General features: G+C 44.1%; 1 long non-coding RNA gene across 3 annotated transcripts in view; it reads left to right on the top strand.

Annotated features, from left to right (window-relative positions):
• LOC129648114 (uncharacterized) overlaps positions 1-8,006 on the top strand; it is a 32,480-nt gene extending 24,474 nt beyond the window's left edge. For 2 of the 3 annotated variants that reach the window (XR_008712708.1, XR_008712713.1), the window contains 2 exons: positions 6,657-6,746; positions 7,087-8,006. This is a non-coding gene — a long non-coding RNA (uncharacterized LOC129648114). The remainder of the gene's footprint in view (positions 1-6,656; positions 6,747-7,086) is intronic. The other variant, XR_008712703.1, reaches the window with a different exon arrangement.
• Positions 8,007-19,827: the final 11,821 nt, after the last annotated feature.

Genomic DNA, 19,827 nt, shown 5'->3' with positions numbered 1-19,827 from the left:
TTCATTTATGCCATGAATCTTTGTGAAGACTATCTCAGCATCCCCAGCATCCAGTAAACAAGATGCTGTCAAGGAAGTCATGGTCTAATGAACTGTTAGAAAACAATTGCAGTAATGAGTAGTAAGTGCCGTGATTGTGCCACATCTCATGTGTTATGGTGGGACAAAGAAAGCAGGGATAGATGTGTGTTGCCATAAATAGAATGGAGTAGATATTTGAAGTGTCATATAGACAAAGCAAGCTCAAGGTAGCCTTCTGAGCATTTTAGAGAGGAAGAGTTTCCTATTTGATGGATCAGGACCTTGGGTTCATATCAACTATCTGCATGTTCTCTGTGTGTCCATCTGTGTTCAAAGTCTGAAATGTCATCCATGAGATAGGGTATTTGACTCTTAGAGTCAGCTTTCTCATCTGTCAAATCTGTATGATAATCCCCCATAGGGTTTCCGTACAGACTGAAAGAGATTCATTAACTTATTCATCTAACAAATAGTTATTAAACAACTACTATGTACTAGACAATGATTTGGACTATAGAGTTTTACAGGGAATGAGATAGCAAATGGGTTCTCTTCCTCTCAGCTAGCACTAGTGGTAAAGAACCCACCTGCCAATGCAGGAGACATGAGAGACCTGGGTTCTATCCCTGGGTCAGGAAGATCCCTTGGAGGAGGGCATGACAACCCACTCCAGTAGTCTTGCCTGGAGAATCCCATAGATAGAGGAGCCCGGTGGGCTATAGTACATAGGATTGTAGAGTTGGACATGACTGAAGTGACTTAGCATGCCTGCACACCTCTCAGAGTGAACATCCTGCTGAGGAGATAACATCTACTGGTGCCCAGCCCTGTTAACTGGCCCCTAGAAGCTATGCAGCATCTTCACTCCAGCCTTTTCTTTAGATCCCCTTCCTTATTCACTGTCGCCTACACGTTGCATCAAAATTCCATTGCCTTAGAGTCCTTCAGCTAGAACTCCTGGGAGTCTGGGAGAAGGGGGCAGGCTTTAGAACCATGGGCTAGCAAGCAGCTATGACAAAATACCATAGCCTGGGTGGCTTAAACAGCAAACATTTGTTTCTCACAGTTCTATAAGTTGGGAAGTCCAAGGTGAAGGGGCTGCAGATTCAGTAAATGGTAAAAGCCTGACTTTATGTCCTCACATGCAAGAGAGAGATCTGCTTGCTTGTCTTTTAGGGATCCCATTCATGAAGCTCCACCCTTATGACCTGATGACCTCCCAAAGGCCCCACCTCCAAATACTCTCATATTGGGGTTAGGCTTCAACTTGTGAGTTTTGAGGAGGACACAAAGAGTCCATAGCAGGGAGGAAAAGTGGGGAGCAAACTAAAGATACTGAAACCAATGAGCAAATCTCTCTTTCTCTTTGCTCTCTTCTGCCAAAGGCACTGGGGAGAAACCCAATTTTTTAATGACTTCTTTTTTTGGTTCAGGATTTATTACAAATATGCTTCCTTTGTTTCTCCTATAATCATGTCATCGAGTGGGCCCGGAGAGAAATGTCAACAACGCAGCCCCTAAGGAGCCCTGGTGGTGGGGAGAGTGGAGGGCTGGCAGGCTCAGCAGAGGACACATTCATTAGACTATGGGAGGGGTGGGGTGAGCCGACCCAGCCCTGAGTCTGGCAGAGTTCACAACCAAGTGGTAGGGAGCAGAGTGCTCTTGTGGCTCAGGGAAGTTTCCCCTCAGCCATTGGGCTGGTTTTCCCTGCTCCTTTGTCAAAACTGGGCTCTTCAGTTTTGGCATTTTTTCCCCCCTTTTGGATTTTTTGTCTTATTACAAGTAAGTATAGTGAATTTAACGCCTTGGGAAACACTGTTGCATTTGAGGCATGGAGTTGTAGGGGTCCATGGGACCTGTGGTAGGAACCCAATACCTGGACTCTTAGAGGCAAGGCTTGAGGCTTTGTGGTATGTGCAGTGGGATGGGTTGGGATAGTGATGCCCACAGGCCAGCCATGCAGGAATGGGACTGGGTTTCTTGACTCCCAAGCTGGGTGGCAGTCCACATAACTCCAAGTTCTCGGCTGACAAAGACACAACGTCCATGGTGCCCTTGAGAAGCACACAGCACAGCTGTTGACTCTTCTTTATATTCCTCTCTGTCTTCCTCATTTTTAAGTACTTGGACTAAAGTGCCAATTTCCTTAAGAGCTAGGACTGGATCCAAGGAATATACTCTGGGCGAGGGGGGTGGGGATGGGGAACGGATTTCATCAGGAATTCTGCTGTGGAGACAGACACAGGGGAGTTAGATGGTCACCGCAAGGCTGGAAGGAGGACTCTGCTCCTAAGGGCCTGGGTGGGGACCTCTTAGGAGTGGGTGGGGAAATGGAGGGAGACCTTGCTGCTCTGGATAGAGGGTCCCTTTATTTACTTATCCCCTTTCCTTACCCCCTCCCCACTCCCTGGGTTGCTCCTTCTGGTGCCTGTGTTAGGGTTACAAAGATGAATAATGATGGGATTTTGGAGTAAGACTTAGGTACCTGAACCTCACCATCCTCTCATTTGTGCCTGTTAGTTTCCCCATGAAGAGATTGGAACTCCTTGGGGACAAGCACTGGAAGGAAAAAAAATCCTCCTCTAGTAATAGTTGGGCAAGTACCTGATACCCCCTTCCTCCATATACTGCACCCCCATCCCTGGCAATAGCTATAGAAGGGCTTTCTGTGTTGGGGTACAAGGCTGAGGCCTGGAAGCTTAAGCAAGCTTCCTATTGCCTCCACCCAAAGCCAGGGTAGATCTGTCAATAGTACGTTTGTGTGTCCATCCAGTGGCAGACACGGTGATGCTGGAGCAGAGTGCATGAGATGCTCTGAGGCTTGGTCTAGCGTGTAGGCAGTGCAGGAGGACATGTCTGTCATCAACACTGTCCTTAAGCAGACGTGGTGGCCCTGCCCACAGGAAATCATGGCCCAGGGAATGTCTCATCCCCAGTGTCACAAGCTGGGAGCTGACCTTGAATCCTTTCTATTTCAATCTGGTACTAAATCATCACCACCCGTCTAGTTACCAAGTCCCATTGATTCTACTTCTAAAATATCGTCCAGATCCATCGCTTCTCCTAATCCCGTGAGCCACCTTCCTAGTCCAGGTCACTGTCACCTCACTTCCAGTACAGCAACTGCATCTTTCTACATCCCCCCACATCCCTCCACCCCACCCATCATCCATGCATCCATGTCCACATTGCAGCCCAGGAAATTTCCATTGGTTAATTGATTCCCCTACTGAAACTCTTCAATGTCACCATATTACCTTTGGGGGGAGGGGGGAATAAAGTTCAAAATGTTTTTGATTGGTGACTTTTCTGGTAGTCCAGTGGCTAAGACTCCATGCTCCTAATGCAGGGGCCCCGGTTTGATCCCTGGTCATGGAACTAGATCCCATATGCCACAACGAAGCCCCAGCACAGCCAAGTAAATAAATATTAAGAAATATATGTTTCTGATCATTCTCAGAACTCCTGTTAACATTTATGATCTCATCTTTTGCCTCATCTATTCCAGACATGGTGAACTGCCTTCTTTTTCTCCAAACGAACCGTGTTCTTGTCTTTTTTCACGCTGTTTCCTTTGTTAAGGAACTTTTTCCGTACCCCTACCATTTCAACTCCTACATGATCTTCTTCACTCAGCTCTCACTTTCTCCAGGAAGCCCTCCTTCCTGTTGTCTGAGTGGGTGGTCCTCTCATGTTTCTGTAGCCACCTATCCCTTTCTGAATATGTTTTGTCACTGCTTATTTACTTGAAATCTTCCCTGGCTATTGAGAGCATCCTCTGCCATCAACAGGCACCTCTTGTCTTCTGCTCAGCTAAACACTTGGGTCTCTCTTCCATTCCATACCATGTGGATTCACTTCATCTCTTTATGAGTTTGCCTAAAGCAAAAGAAAAGGGACACTGGACATCATAATGGATGATGTCCACAATAGCAATTATTTCTTTTAACATGGAGACATTCCACACATTATTGGTTGTTTTATTGGCTCTCAACAAAGCCAGGGGTGAAATGAGATGTCAACTCTTCTAGAGTCTTCAAGCAATGAATCTAGCAGGGGTGGGGGTCAAGAGTGTTAGGGAGTGCTTTTTTTAAAAAAAAAAAAAAACAAAAAAAACCCTATATCTGAAAACTCTGGAATGGAACACCATTTTACCTCCTTTCTTCTTTGTTATGGTGGGAACCTTGGGAAAATCCTGGCTAATGGTTTTCTCTCTCTGGAGCATTGATAGTTCAGCCAGGCTTTCAATAGGAGCCGTTTATCAGATTATTCATAGTGGAGCCAGTTGGGAGAGCCTGAAATGTTGTGTTGTTGATTAGGCAAGAATCTGCACATTGTAGATAGAAAGATGCTTCTCTTAGGCAATCAACACTCCCCGAGCACCTGTCCCACGCAAGCATGTGCTGGGTGCTGGGATACAGAGTGATTCAGTTCTATCCCTGCCCTTGAAAGTCTTACCAGTCCCTAAATTCCATAGGAATGGCACAAACAAAATAGCAAAACTTGAGACAAAGGAGAGAGCACAGAGACACATGCAATAAACAGAAATGGGCAAGAATGGTGGTTCCCATGTACACAGACAAACTGAATGACAGGATGTAATTGCCTTGAATAAAGTTCCCTTGGCAGGGGCAATGCCGTAGCATAATGTGAACTTAAAAAGTACACACAACCTAAAAGTTGAGAGTTATATTTTATTCGGCAGAAATTCTTAAGACTTCAAGTCTGGGAGATAGCATCTCAAGTAACCCTGAGAGAACTACTCTAAAGAGGTGAAAAGAGGATCTGTGTTATATAGAAGTTTTGCAACAAAGGGCAGGTAGCCTGAACATCAAAAGATTATTGTTAATTAAAGAAAACCAGATAACCCAAGTTAAGGGATTTAGCACTTTTCTATGTATGGGAAGATGCAAGAGTCTGGGCTCACTGAAATCATTCCTTTGATATATACCTCAGCTATTTGGGGCCTGTATCCTGTATTTTTCATATCCTGAGCTTCTCAGGGCTCACTGTAGGGAGTGGCTATAGTCTGATGGTTTCTGGAGGACAGGTATTCTTCTCCTTCTTGAGTTCCCTTAGGGCTCACATTCAGTTCAGTTCAGTTCAGTTGCTCAATTGTGTCCAACTCTTTGCGACCCCATGAATTGCAGCACGCCAGGCCTCCCTGTCCATCACTAACTTCTGGAGTTCACTCAAACTCATGTCCATTGAGTTGGTGATGCCATCCAGCCATCTCAGCCTCTGTTGTCCCCTTCTCCTCCTGCCCCCAATCCCTCCCAGCATCAGAGTCTTTTCCAATGAGTCAACTCTTTGCATGAGGTGGCCGAAGTATTGGAGTCTCAGCTTTAGCATCAGTCCTTCCAATGAACACCCAGGACTGATCTCCTTTAGAATGGACTGGTTGGATCTCCTGTAGTCCAAGGGACTCTCAAGAGTCTTCTCCAACACCACGGTTCAAAAGCATCAATTCTTTTGCACTCAGCTTTCTTCACAGTCCAACTCACATCCATACATGACCACTGGAAAAACCATAGCCTTGACTAGATGGACCTTTGTTGGCAAAGTAATGTCTCTGCTTTTATAATATGCTGTCTAGTTTGGTCATAACTTTCCTTCCAAGGAGTAAGTGTCTTTTAATTTCATGGCTGCAATCACCATCTGCAGTGATTTTGGAGCCCCCCCAAAATAAAGTCTGACACTGTTTCCCCATCTATTTCCCATGAAGTAATGGGACCAGATGCCATGATCTTCGTTTTCTGAATGTTGAGCTTTAAGCCAACTTTTTCACTCTCCACTTTCATTTTGTCAAGAGGCTTTTTAGTTCCTCTTCACTATCTGCCATAAGGGTGGTGTCATCTGCATATCTGAGGTTATTGATATTTCTCCCGGCACTCTTGATTCCAGCTTGTGCTGAGCTGCAATCGCTGATAACTGTGACATCCTTGTTTACTGACATGGCAGGAAATATTTTCTCAATGGGGAAGCTCGAGGTTTCCCCCATAATCTCCATCAGCACCCTGATTCTTTGTACAGTCACCTCTTCCTTTTTAAATATTTTTATTTATTTATTTGGCTGTGCCAGGTCTTAGTTGGGGCACATGGGATCTTTAGTTGCAGCATGTGAAATCTTAGTTGCAGCATATGGGATCTAGTTCCAGGGATTAAACCTAGACCAGGGATTGAACCGAGGCTCCCTGCTTTGGGAGTGCAGAGTCTTAGCCACCTGACCACCAGAGAAGTCCCCAGTCCCCTCTTCCTTAATGTGAAATAAAGTGTTAAATAAACACATTCTCAAGTCCCCCAGTCCCCAGTTTGTCTACCAAGCATAATGTAAGCCATTCTGTAGCAAGAACTTCCTCCCTTTCTTTGCTAATTTACAAGTTGCCAACTGTTGGTTCTTAGTTAGAAACTGAAGGACACTGAGCTTGTCAGAGGCCTGGGCACAGACAAACTCAGATGCCTGGGTTCATGCCGACACACACGCACTTGTGTGCATGCGCACACAATCCCATACACCCTGTGGCACTGTATTGTTGTCCAGTCCCCTTACATCAGTGGATAGGAATGTCTGCAAACCCTCCAGGGACTGCACAGGCCTGTGGGTAAGACCCTTCCTCCTCCTAAATGCTTGGCAGGCTTTTGCAAAACTGACTTAACAAGGGCCTCATCCAAGACAGTGGGACAATGGGGATCTCAACATTCTTTCTGGCGGCCTCTTTTGCATGGTAAGTGACCTTGGATTGTAAGTGCCCTGTTACTGAGCGAAGAGTTTATGTGCTAAGAAGACAGGAAACTATGTGGGTGCGGAGTGATGGATGGGGTGTTTGTGGGTGAGGAGTACAGAGGGGTTGCTGTGAGGGCATGAGTGCTGAGCTTGAGGCTGTTTGCAGGGATACTGGGACGTGTCTGAATAAACCAGTGGAGACGGAAATCCCAAGTTTTTGTTGTTGATAAATTTGCCTCAGAAACAAGGAAATGATAATATTAATCATCACAGCTCTCATTTTTGCTAGCTTGGGTTTTGAGGGGGCAAAATTAATATCTCTTCTTTCCCTTTGGGTTCAGAGCCAAGGCAAAGGCATGAGGTGGATGGGGCTGAACCGTCACCTTTATGACTGGAGCACTTTTGAGTGACTGCCCACATGGGCCTGTTGACTCCCCAAACCCAGACTGGACTTCGGAGGAAACAACCTGTGAGCACCCTGGAGTCTGCAAACAGCACACTCTGTTAGGGCGAAGAGGACGCAGAAGAGAGACCAACTAATCTTTGCTAGTCTTTGACACACCCACACCACCCATTTAAGGAACAGACAGAGGGCTCTCGTTTGCCCACCAACTAACTCATGGTCTCCCCAGGGAATAATGAGAGGTGGAACAATAGGCCAGGTGTGGTCAGGGGAACCCCTCTCACCACCGTGAACACACAAAGTGGGGAAAACATGTCTCCTCTGAATGCTCCCCCATTTTTGTCATTGTCAACCTGAGGCAGGGGGCTGTTGGGCCCCCCAGGGTAAAACAGTTGGAAATTTATTCTCTACTGATCAAAACTCCAAGACAAGAACAGCAGGACAATTAAGGGATGAGGCTGGACCCTGCACAGACTCACAAAGTCAAGAGACATCTTCAACCACACAGGTGAAGAAAAGGCTCCTTGGAGGCCAAAGAGGAGTCACGTCAAGAGATGTTATACTCAGATGCCTTTTTGATAGGATCCGTCTTGGCTAAGAGATGTGTGTGCACACATGGGAGGATCCTGAGATATATTAAATATGGCCTGTGAACCAGGCAAATCAGAATGATTGGCCAAAGGAGACTCAGAAGAAATATCCCATAAAAGTAATTCAAACTGCCATGAGGGCTCAACCTAGCAACTCAGGGACTCTCCTTCTGAGCCTGCCCGTGTGTCTCTCCAGATGTACTGTATGTACTCTTTTACTTTTACTCCTAAGTATTTACTCCTAATAAATACTTAACTTGCTTCACTACTTTCTGTCTTTGTGGAAATTCTTTTCTGCAAGGGCCAGGCTGCTTGTCACTGACCACTGGTCTAGTAGCTAGGATCTGGTGCTCTCACTGCTGCGACCCAGCCCAGTCTCTGGTTGGGAACCCAGGCCCTGCTCCAAGCTGCTGCAGGCTGAGACTACTCGACATCATATCCATAGTCAGGGTAGGGTGCTGCTGTCTCCTCACGGGAGCTGAATCCTTTCAACTCCCGCTTCAAGGGGCTGCTCTTCCCATATGGTCTCTGCTCCTCTGGTGTTCTGTTTAGGTTGCTGGGGGCAGGGTCAACTTGACTCTCAGAAATTTCTGAGTTGAAGCAACTCATGTGAATTAAATCAGTAAAAAATATTCCCTTTCTTACTTCTTGTCCCAAATTCCATCTAGTACAGCTTCAAATACAGCTCCAAAGAGGTTCTTGTCCAGTGGAGAAGCGAGACTGATGAAGGAATCTGTGAGGATGGAGCCCTGACACAGAGCCTCTGAGGTGGGAGAGAGAGTTGGTACTGTGAGGGGCTTATTGAAGGGGCACTGACTGCTTCTGGAAAGGAGCTGCTGTCTTGGATTTGGTGGGTGTGAACTCCATGCAAGGCAGAAATGTGGCTATGCATGACAGCAAAGCCCCTCTTTCTTTCTCTCCTTTTCCTTCTCCCCTCTTTTTTCTCCTTCCCTACCCCTAAACCTCTCTCTTCCTTACCCTTCCTGAATTAATAACCCCACTAGGACATCCTGAGACAAACAGCCAAGTCAGAAATCACTTTGCCTCTCTGACAGCCCAGCCCATCCCTACAAACTCATATCTCATGGGCAGCTACTCCTGTGTGTCACCAGGGCCACCAAGAGACTTCATATCTATTCCACTACCAGAGACATTAGTTGCTAGCATTTTTGGCAAAGGAGCTTGACAATCGCCTTGGGAAGGAAAACGGTGTGGGGGGCGAGTGGAAAGAATGTGACTTTTGGAGCCAGGCAGACCCTGGGCTCTCCTCCAGCTCTACCACTTAATACCTGGGTAACCCTGGGCGAATCACTTAACCTCCTTGACCTTTGGTTTCCTCATTTGTAAAATAAACAGTGCAAAGAGGATAATAGTCATCTTACAGAACTATTTGGAAAAGGTAGGCAAGTTGATGCGTGGAAGCATGCCTGCAAGACACATGGTAGATAGATTTTGACATTTGGGGAAGATTGCATTGTAGGCTAATTGCAGAGTTTTATGGGTCTCTTCCTCTTGAATACCCTGAAATAACACAAATCAGGCAGCATTTGCTCTACAGAAGGAAGTTCTTAAATAGTCTTCATTAGGATTTCTAATAAGTTAACCTTTCTTTTTGCTCCAAGTCAGTACCTGTTTCCTTCTTGGTGGTAGCTTCTCACTAAGGTCATTTTGTAAAACACTCTCTCACAGGATCTTTTCAGTAATTCACTTACTACACTGGCCCTGGTCTGTAATGCATTTCTGTTGTATTGAGGTTGCCTTTTTGTGGCCCTGAGGTTTATAATGTGTACAGAAATACAGAGAACTCAGGAACCTGGCCAGTCCATGTACCTGGCCGGCCTATGTGACCTTTGTTATGGACCTGCTGTGTAGATGGCTCAAAGTCCCTTTGTCCTTCCATTTTTGAGTTGGATAGAGCTCAAGCTGGGCCAGTCTATCCATAAATCCTTCTTTGAGGCCAAGTGTGTGAGAGAACATCTCAGTATTTCCTGTAGATGTTTCCCTTAGGGTATCGTTCAAGGTTATGGGGTGTAAGCCACAGATTTGGACAGAAAATGCATGTATTGAGGAGATATTGAGTAGCTTCCAAAATTGGTGGAAAACCAGAGAACCAAGTTTAGGAAATAAGTGTATTCCAGGGAAGTTATTGAAGCAAGAACACTGGAGTGGTTTGCCTTTCCCTTCTCCAGGACGAGGAGGGGGCTAAAGAGGATGAGGTGGTTGGATGGCATCACCGACTCAATGGACAGGAGTTTGAGCAAACTTCAAGAGACAGTGAAGGACAGGGAAACCTGGCGTGCTGCAGTCCATGGGGTTGGAGAGAATCGGACATTATTTAGCGACTGGACAACAACAACAGGGGGCTAGGCCACAACTGAAGCCTCTTGTTAGCACCCTGCCACTATGTCAGCACTGCTGCTACTCCTGGACCCTGAGGGTTCTGGCACTGATCCTCAATGTAGCTAGATAAAAATCCTCAGCTATCTCCATGTCATTGGGTTGCTTGCTCAGTATTCACAGGCCTGAGTTGGAACAACCCAGTGACTGATCCCAGGTTCTGTGCCTGGTTCCAGAGAGGGCAGAGGGGCTTCTTTGGCTTTCCTTGTGGGATCGCATAGTAGCGGGGTTTCTCCAAAAGTAGGAAGGTGGTTTAAAGATGAATGTCTGGTATGCTTGAAAACTAGACAGCTTTAACTTACTGTCACAGCTTTTGGTTCAAAAGACAAAGAACCTAAGTGAAATGCTCTGCCCATCCTTAAAACTTGAGTGTAACTGAAAAAGCACTGACTTAGATTCAACTTCTCTGATCCTCTCAGTTTCTTCTTTTATGGAATGGGAATTAAAATAACTATCCTGCATACCTATCTCAAGGTTGTTGTGAGAATCAACAACATAGCAGACTATTAAATACTATATCAAAGGAGCATCTATCTGACTATTTTCCCCTCTTAGCTGATAAACCACTTACAAACAACCTCTACAGTATGGGCTATTTGTTGTCTGGAGTGTGGTGATATGCCCAGGGGCATAAGAGATCTCATTCTACAATTAAAGTGTCCAAAGCTCAAAAACAGGAAATATGGAGCAAGTTCCCTGAGGTTATACACTGATAAGGGGCAGAGACAGGATTTACACCCAGATCTGTCTGACTGTGGGCTTCCCAGGTTGCTCAGTGGTAAAGAATCCACCTGCCAATGCAGGAGACATGGGTTCAATCCCTGGGTTGGGAAGATCCCTTAGAGAAGGAAATGGTAACCCACTCCTGTATTCTTGCCTGGTGAGCTACAGTCCACGGGGTCGCAAAGAAACGGACACGACTGCACACACATGCATGCATGCCTGCCTGCCTGTCTGTCTTTAAGTTCTACCTTCTTTCTAAGAGGCCTGGTTTTAATTTCCAAAACTGGATGAATTAACTAAAAGCTCAGGAAGGAGATTCTCATCTAAGAAAGAAGTGGGAGGAACCATAGATGGAGGGGAAATGGAAGCCCAGTCCTTGAGTTCTTGGAATGATGCTTATTCCATAAGAGCACATGGAGATATCAAAACTGGAAAGCCCTGATGAAAATCACAATCAATCTACCCAAGAAGCCCATGAACTATTGCACTGAATGGCTTTCATTTTGTAGATGAGGAAACAAGCCGAAAGAAGTTAGATAATTTGCCCAGAGATACTCAGCTTAGTTGGAAACAGAACTCAATATTGGTTTGTTTAAACAAGAAGTTGATTTCGTAAAAGATACTGACTGGCCCTAAAGAAGCAGGCATGGGACAACATTCTACATTCAGCAGCTTTTCCTGCTAATGTCACAGTTGGGTTGCTCATGCCAGAACTTCTCCTATTGTTGCCTCTGGGAGCTGGATGTATCTGGCACTATTCTTTAAGCAGATTCTCCCTGGTGCCAATTTCCTTGCAACATACAATTAACAGAGGCTTCTGATAGTCTGAGCCCAGGTTAATGCCTGCAACTTAGCTGCAAGGGAGTTCAAAAAAGTAAGTTATAGAGACAAATTTCTTTTTCCCATCAAGATGAGTTATCTCCCAGACATAGGAAGTGTTACAAGATGCTGGGGGTGCAGAGGCACTGCTCATTCTTAGCTAAACTCCTAGTTCCTAGGACAGGGCTCAGCACATAGTAGGTGTTGTGGACTGAAAGTTTCTGTCCTCAACAGAAACAATGCCTTCGGTTGAAGCCTTAATTCCCAAATGTGCTGGCATTTTGAAAGGACCCAGGGAGGTAAATAGGTTTAGATGAAATCATAATGGGATCAGTGTTTGTCTAAAATGAAGAGATTTTTGGACTCCAAAATCACTGCAGATGGTGACTGCAGCAATGAAATTAAAAGACGCTTGCTCCTTGGAAGAAAAGCTATGACCAACCTAGACAGAATATTAAGAAGCAGAGACATTACTTTGCCAACAAAGGTCCATCTAGTCAAAGCTATGGTTTTTCCAGTAGTCATGTATAGATGTGAGAGCTGGACTATAAAGAAAGCTGAGCGCCAAAGAATTGATGCTTTTGAATTGTGGTGTTGAAGAAGACTCTTGAGAGTCCCTTGGACAGCAAGGAGATCCAACTAGTCCATCCTAAAGGAAATCAGTCCTGAATATTCATTGGAAGGACTGATGCTGAAGCTGAAACTCCAATACTTTGGCCACCTGATGCGAAGAACTGGCTCGTTGGAAAAGACCCTGATGCTGGGAAAGATTGAAGGTGGGAGGAGAAGGGGACAACAGAGGATGAGATGGTTGGATGGCATCACTGACTCGATGGACATGAGTTTGAGTAAGCTCTGGGAGTTGGTGATGGACAGGGAAGCCTGGCATGCTGCAGTCCATGGGGATGCAAAGAGTTGGACACAGCTGAGTGACTGAACTGAAGAGGAAGGGATCCAGGGCTCTTGCTCTTTCCCTAACATGTAAGGATATAGCAAGACATCAACCATTTGCAGACCAAGAAGGGGGCTCTCACCAGGAGCTGAATCAACTGGCACCTTGATCTTGGACTTTCAAACTTCCATGACTATGAGAAAGAAAAGTCTGTTGTTTTAGCTACTCAGTCTATTTTGGCCATCTGATACAAAGAGCTGACTCATTGGAAAAGATCCTGGGAAAGATTGAAGGCAAAAGGAGAAGGGGTAGCAGATGATGAGATGGTTAGATAGCATCACCAACCCAATGGACATGAATTTGAGCAAACTCCGAGAGATAATGAAGGACGAAGCCTGGTGTACTACAGTCCACAGGCTTGCAAAGAGTTGGACACAACTTATTGACTGAACAACAACAAGCTATTTTGTAATAGCAGCCTGAGCAGACTAAGAAAATAGGTGTGTCATAAGTATTTAATAACTGATTGACCAAATAGTTCTGTCTGTGACTTTAAAGTCCATGCCCTCAGCCCTTACACTCTCTCTATAGATGGTCCTTGACAAGATTTAGTGGAAAATATGCAATTGCACATTGGTGAAATTATATAACTTTTCTGTCCTGTATAAACCATCTTTCTGTATGCATACTATTCACTCATTCAACAAAATGTGCAGTTGTGGTTTATGACTATGAATTCTGAGAAGGAAGGACCATAACCATCTTATTCACCATGGTATCACCCATTTTTCATAGAGTGCTGTGGAATAAGGAATTGTAACATAGATGAGTAGATTGATGAATGAATGACTAAGAGGCAGAGCTGTCCAGACATGGAAAGAATGGCTCTGGTAGGTAGGGAGAGATGGTGTTAAGGATGGCTTCCAGGGTTTTTGGCTTGAACACATGGTTGGATGGTTCCTGCTACTTCCTGAGATAAGGAGCATGGGAGGATGAACACGCTCTGGAAGGAAGATCAGGAGTTTCGTTTGGGGCTTGCTGAGCTTGTGCATCTGTGAGACATGAAAGTGGGGATGTTGAGTGGGCTGCTGGATATATGGGTCTGGAACTTAGAAGCAATGTCTGGAATGAAGATATAAATTTGGGAGTTGTCAGCATGTAGCTAGTAACTGAAGTTACAAGCATAGACATGAAAACATATGATAGGACAATATATAAAACTATATATGACTCTATAAATATTTAAGTAGAAGGTTATATACATGTGCAACTGTGCAGACAATGGAATGAAGTTATTGGTAGTATTCAGGAATGAAGAAGATGTAATATCAGCCTGAGAAGTTAATTACTAATCAATGTTCAGTGGATGCCAAATGGCAGAAACCATACATTGGAGGTCGGTATAGTTTAATTTCAAGTTGGTCTGTCTGTAAGGACAATATAAACAGATCAGTGGTGTGCCCATATCTCCTGGCCCCTCCTGCAAAGTTATTAGAATGTTAGATATTTTGGGTAGATGTTAGCCATGGCATAGGCACTTCCTTTGTGTCAAGCCTAAGAACATTCTGGAGAAGGAGCACAAAATCAAGGCATGGAAAAGTCAGGCTGAGAAGGTCTGGGGGCTTGCAGAAGAACTCTGCAGGGACTGAGTCTTAGGAACAGGAGGCTGTGACAGAAGAGAACACCCCATACACCTCTTCTCTGTTCTGTGAAAGGTATTTTCAAGGACAAGGCAATCAAGAGATTAACATCGGCCTTTCCCAGGCTCCCAGCCTGGGAATGGGCAGAGGGCACCTGGGTTATAAGTTCTTACACTCTATAGTTCAGCAATTACAGGCCATCCATCCATCACTGAGATTAAGAGGAAGAGGTTTGGATTCAGCATTCAACAACCCCCACCCACCCAATTAACGTGCTGGGTAACCTCTGGCAAGTTCCTTATTCTCTCTGAACCTTCTTGAACCTCAGTTTCCTTTTCCTGCTAAAAGGACAATGACAGTACCGTTGGCCTTTGAGCAACTAAGGGGTTAGAGGTGCAATAGAAAATCCGGGTGTAACTTTAGAGTAAGCCCTTCATATGGCATCCACAACTCAACCAACTGTGGATCATGTAGTACTGAAATATTTATCTAGTGGGGAAAAAAAATCCACTTATAAGTGGACCTGCACAATTCAAATCCCTGTTGTTCTCTGGTCAACTGGATAAGACACAAGGTGTTTGGACATAGTGGATATCTAAACAAATTTTCATTGATGACAAATTTGAAACTCCACTCTGCCACCCTGTTAGAGGGGTAGCCATTGGTAGGTTAAATAGAGAGGTGATGAAATTTGATTTACCATTAAGAAAAGATACTCTTAATGCCATATGAGGAATAAGAGTGGATACCGGGGGACTAGGTAAGTGGCTCTTGTACTAGTGCCAGCATGGAGTGATGGTGGTTTGGGTCAGGGTAGTAGTGAAGCAGGGTGATAGGTTTCCAGATTGCTATAAAGATTTGTATTTAGTAGAAGCTTTATAAATGATATACTTAAGGGTTATTACTTTAATTCTTAACACTAGTCAATTACAAAAACATATTTGGAGCTATGACAAAGCATGTACCTTTTAGTTATTTATTGTTTATATGTGTGTGTGTTTAGTTACTCAGTCATGCCCAACTCTTTGCAACCCCATGGACTGTAGCTCACCAGGCTCCTCTGTCCATGAGATTTTCCAGGTAAGAATACTGGAGTGGGTTGCTATTTCTTCCTCCAGGAGATCTTCCTGACCCAGGGATCGAACCCATGTCTTCTGTGTCTCCTTCATTGGAAGGCAGGTTCTTTACCGTTATGTAGTTAATATTCACTCCTATGTGGTATTTACTATGTACCTGGTGTTGCACTAAGCACTTCATATACATTAGTTTATTTATTAGTCCTAACACTTCTATGGGCTTCCCTGGTGGCTCAGATGGTAAAGAATCTGCCTGTACTGTGGGACACCTGGCTTTGATCCCTGGGTTAGGAAGATCCTCTGAAGGAGGACATGGCAACCCACTCCAGTATTCTTGCCTGGAGAGTCCCCATAGACAGAGGAGCCTGGCGGGCTACAGTCCATGGAGTCACAAAGAGTTGGACACACCTGAGCGACTAAGCACAGCACAACACTTCTATTATTCCCATTTTACAGAAGAGGGAACTGAGGCTCAGAAATGTTACACAGCTTTAGTAAGTCGTAAAGCCAACTGGATTAACACTCCCACCCCATGTAGTCTGGACTAGTATTAGATTTGGAATAAAAGAAAGAAGATGATTCTTAGAATTAGTTTGGGACAACTCTTGCTTTTATGTCTCTGGCAGTAACTGACTTGAAATATCTTGCCTGGGGATTGAATACAGCTCCTTCACAGAATTCAACTGTCTCCCTGCTACACTCCAGGGCCATTTAGGACACATCCTTTTTGATGATGGTTATATGAACACTTGAACTAGTGGGCATTTGGGTTGAAAGTCTCTTGGAAAACTTCTTGTAGTTCTCTAGGGTATATGCTTTCACCGCCAATCAAAAAAAAAAAAAAAAATGAAAAAAATTAAAAGACTTAAAAAAATTGCCTGACTGTTCAACTGCCAAGAGCCCAATTAGTCAGTGCAGACCTTACAATAATACCAAATCAGGGAGGAAGTCTGATAAGAAAACACCACCTAAGAAGATTTTTAATTGGCAGCGAAAAAGAGCTTGAGAACAATAGCTCGACATTGCCAATTCCCTTCACATTACTCACTAAATCAATGTCTTTTCCCATATGGAATACTCTACCCTCCTCTTGACCCACCCGTTTATATAATTACCTTTTGGCACTTGGCTGAAAAGTTAGCTCCTGCAAAATACCTTTCCCACTTAGCCTCAGTTTGTTAGGATTTGATGGATTGAATCATTAATTCTTCACTCACTCAGGGCAGGCCTTTTGAGTACTAGATACTCAGCTGGTCACTGAGAACCCCGTGCACCATTCCTGGCCTCTCATTTCAGCACCTTCTGTGATGATGGAAACAGCCTGTGTTTGTGTTCTCCAACATGGTAGCCACTAGCTATGTGGCGCTACTGAGTGCTTGAGAAGTGCTGAGTGCAACTAAAGAAACGAATTCTAAAATGCTATTTCAATTGGATTAGTTTCAATGTAAACAGCCTCATGCGACAGCACAAGTCTAAACTGAATGATGGATCATGAAGAAAGGGTTGTAGCCAAGTCTTTGGGGGCTGTGATGGACATCTGTAAGAGGTGGAGGGAGACAGCCAAGGTGGGGCTGATCAGCTCTCTGGACCAGAGTCAGGGTTGTTCAGGGGGACAATGTTGTATAGCTTTTGGGTCAGTTGTCTGGGTTCAAGTTCAGGTGTTTTTCACTGTTATCTCCATGAGTTGTTGTTATTTAGTCACTAAGTCATGTTCGACTCTTTTCGACTCCATGTATGTAGCCTGCCAGGCTCCTCTGTCCATGGGCTTCTCCAGGCAAGAATACTAGAATAGGTTGCCATCCCCTCCTCCAGGGGATCTTCCTGACCCAGGGATCGAACCCGAGTCTCCTGCATTGTAGATGGATTCTTTACCACTGAGCCACCAGGGAAGCCCAACTCCATGATTACAGGCAAGTTACTAAAATTTTGTTTAACAGATGAGGAATCTGAGGCTGAACTAGGGCAGAGGTAGGTGGGAGCTGGAGAACAGGCAGATTCAAGGTCTGGCTAGTCTCTCGAGCAGTCCTCTCCTTAGCAAGCATGACAAGGCTCATGCACCATCACTTTGCAGGACCATTCTCATTGGAAATCACATTCCAGTTATGTTTCTTGCCTGTGTCATTTCCTGTTACTCACTTGCTCACTCCAAAATAAAATCATTTTTTTTCCATCCGATTACAAAACATTTTTGTTCATTACCCAAAAAAGTACAGAATCATGGAAAATTATAAAGAAGAATCACAAATCCCCTCACCCAGATTTTTAGGAATTGGATGGATCTGCAAATATTCCTAAAGAGTCACAAACTTACTTTAGTGGGATGTACTGTACATTATGCTCTGTAATTGCTGTTTCACCCAATAATTTACTGTGAACATTTTACTATGTTTATGTAGAACTTCATAAACACATTAATGACTACACACTACTCCACTGTACCATTGTGATGGACACAGAGTGTTTTTAATTTCTTTCCATTCTAAAACATGGTTATGATTATACGTCTTTATGTGTTTTGTGATTATTTTTATAGGATAAAAATGAACTATAGGATAAAGATAAAATGAATTAAAATTTTGATACATAATGGGGATTACATTGATTCTGTACAGCACTTTGGGTAGTATGCACATTTTAAATGTTAAATCTTCTAATCCACGAACACACATATTTCCATTCATTTGTGCCTTTAATTTCTTTCAACATTTTTAGTTTTCAATGTACATGAGTTTTACCTCTTTAGTCAAGTTTATTCCTAAGTATTTTACTCTTTTTAATGATATTGTAAATGAAATTGTCCTCAATTTCTTTTTTTGGATAGTTTTTAATTAGTGTATAGAAGTGAAACTGATTTTTATATGTTGATTTTGTATTCTGCAACTTTATTGAAAGTATTAGTAAATTTTGCCTCTGGATAGAGAGCTGATATTACCTGGGTGGGGAGTAGAGGGAGCTTTTCTGGGATGGCAGGGAGAATGGGTCATGTAAGTATAAGCTCTCTTCAAAATTTATCAGTCTGTACTCTTGAGATTTGTGTTTCACTGTGTATGTATTTTAACTAAAAATCAATATAGTTGTATACATACAAAATGGAAATACTAGTATAATAATAAACCTGATGCTTCTATTAGCTTGAAATATTATTAAAACATGGCAAATTTTGTCTCATCTATTCTCTTCCTTACCTTTTGGATTGTTTTGAAGCAAATATTTCAGTATATATTTCTGAAGATAAGAGTCAGAATTTTCCTTGGTTACTGTCTATCTTTTCTGTCCGTCTCTGTGACCAAAACCACCATCAGAACCACTACCATCTCTTGCCGTCTTACTGCACTCTTGCTTTCAAATTCATTCTTCATATAGGAGCCTAAGGAATCTTCAGAAACCCAAGGAGATTATGTCAACCCTTCCAAGCCCCTCTTTAAAATTCCCCAATGATTTCCTAATGTTCTAAAGGTAAATACTAACATCTTTAAATAGCTGTATTAGTGTCTGTCACAACACAACCAATTACAACAATCAAACACACACACTAAAGGACTCTGAGAGACCCGTTTGTTGTCTCAGTTTCTATGGGTCAGAATTCTGAGTGTAGCGGGCCAAGTTCTCCGCTCAGTCTCACAAGGCTGAAATCTAGGTGCTGACTGAGGCCGTGTTCTCACCTGGGGCTCAGGATCCTCTTAGACTGAATCCGGTGGTTGGCGGATTTCATTTGCTTGTGTCCACAGGACAGAGTTTCCCATTTTCTTGCTGGCTGTTGCCCAGGGGTTCCTCTCAGCTCCTAGAGGCTGCCCTCAGGACACAGTCACAAGCCCCCACCACAGGCAGCTCATAAAGATGGCCAGTTCTTTTTTTCCAGGTCAGCAGAGGAGTGTCTGCTGCTGCTGCTGCTGCTGCTGATCTTGATTAGATCAGGCCTTCCCACGATAATTATCCTTTAATTTTTTTGAAGCTGCTGCTAAGTCACGTCAGTCGTGTCTGACTCTGTGTGACCCCATAGACGGCAGCCCACCAGGCTCCCCCGTCCCTGGGATTCTTCAGGCAAGAACACTGGAGTGGGTTGCCATTTCTTTCTCCAATGCATGAAAGTGAAAAGTGAAAGTGAAGTTGCTCAGTCGTGTCTGACTCTTCGCGACCCCATGGACTGCAGCCTACCAGGCTCCCCCATCCATGGGTTTTTCCAGGCAAGAGTACTGGAGTAGGGTGCCATTGCCTTCTCTGATCCTTTAATTTTACTCAAAGGCAATTTATTGGGAACCTTAGTTATATCTGGAGAAGGCAATGGGACGGGGGAGCCTGGTGGGCTTCCATCTATGGGGTTGCACAGAGTTGGACATGACTGAAGTGACTTAGCAGTAGTTATATCTACAAAATCCTTTTGCTCTTTAATGTAGCATAACTTTAGGAGTAACTTTCCATCATATTCATAGGTCCTGCCTACCTAGACTCTAAAGAGAGGGATTACAGGACACTGGGGGCATCCCCTGTGGCTAAGTGGTAATGAATCTTCTTGCAATGTGCAGTGCAGGAGATGCAGTAGAT

This window comes from Bubalus kerabau, chromosome 1 (assembly GCF_029407905.1).
Source record: "Bubalus kerabau isolate K-KA32 ecotype Philippines breed swamp buffalo chromosome 1, PCC_UOA_SB_1v2, whole genome shotgun sequence".
NCBI classification, from domain to species: domain Eukaryota; kingdom Metazoa; phylum Chordata; class Mammalia; order Artiodactyla; family Bovidae; genus Bubalus; species Bubalus kerabau.
Note: the sequence above shows the minus strand (reverse complement) of the source record. Positions and strands in the feature narration are given on the sequence as shown.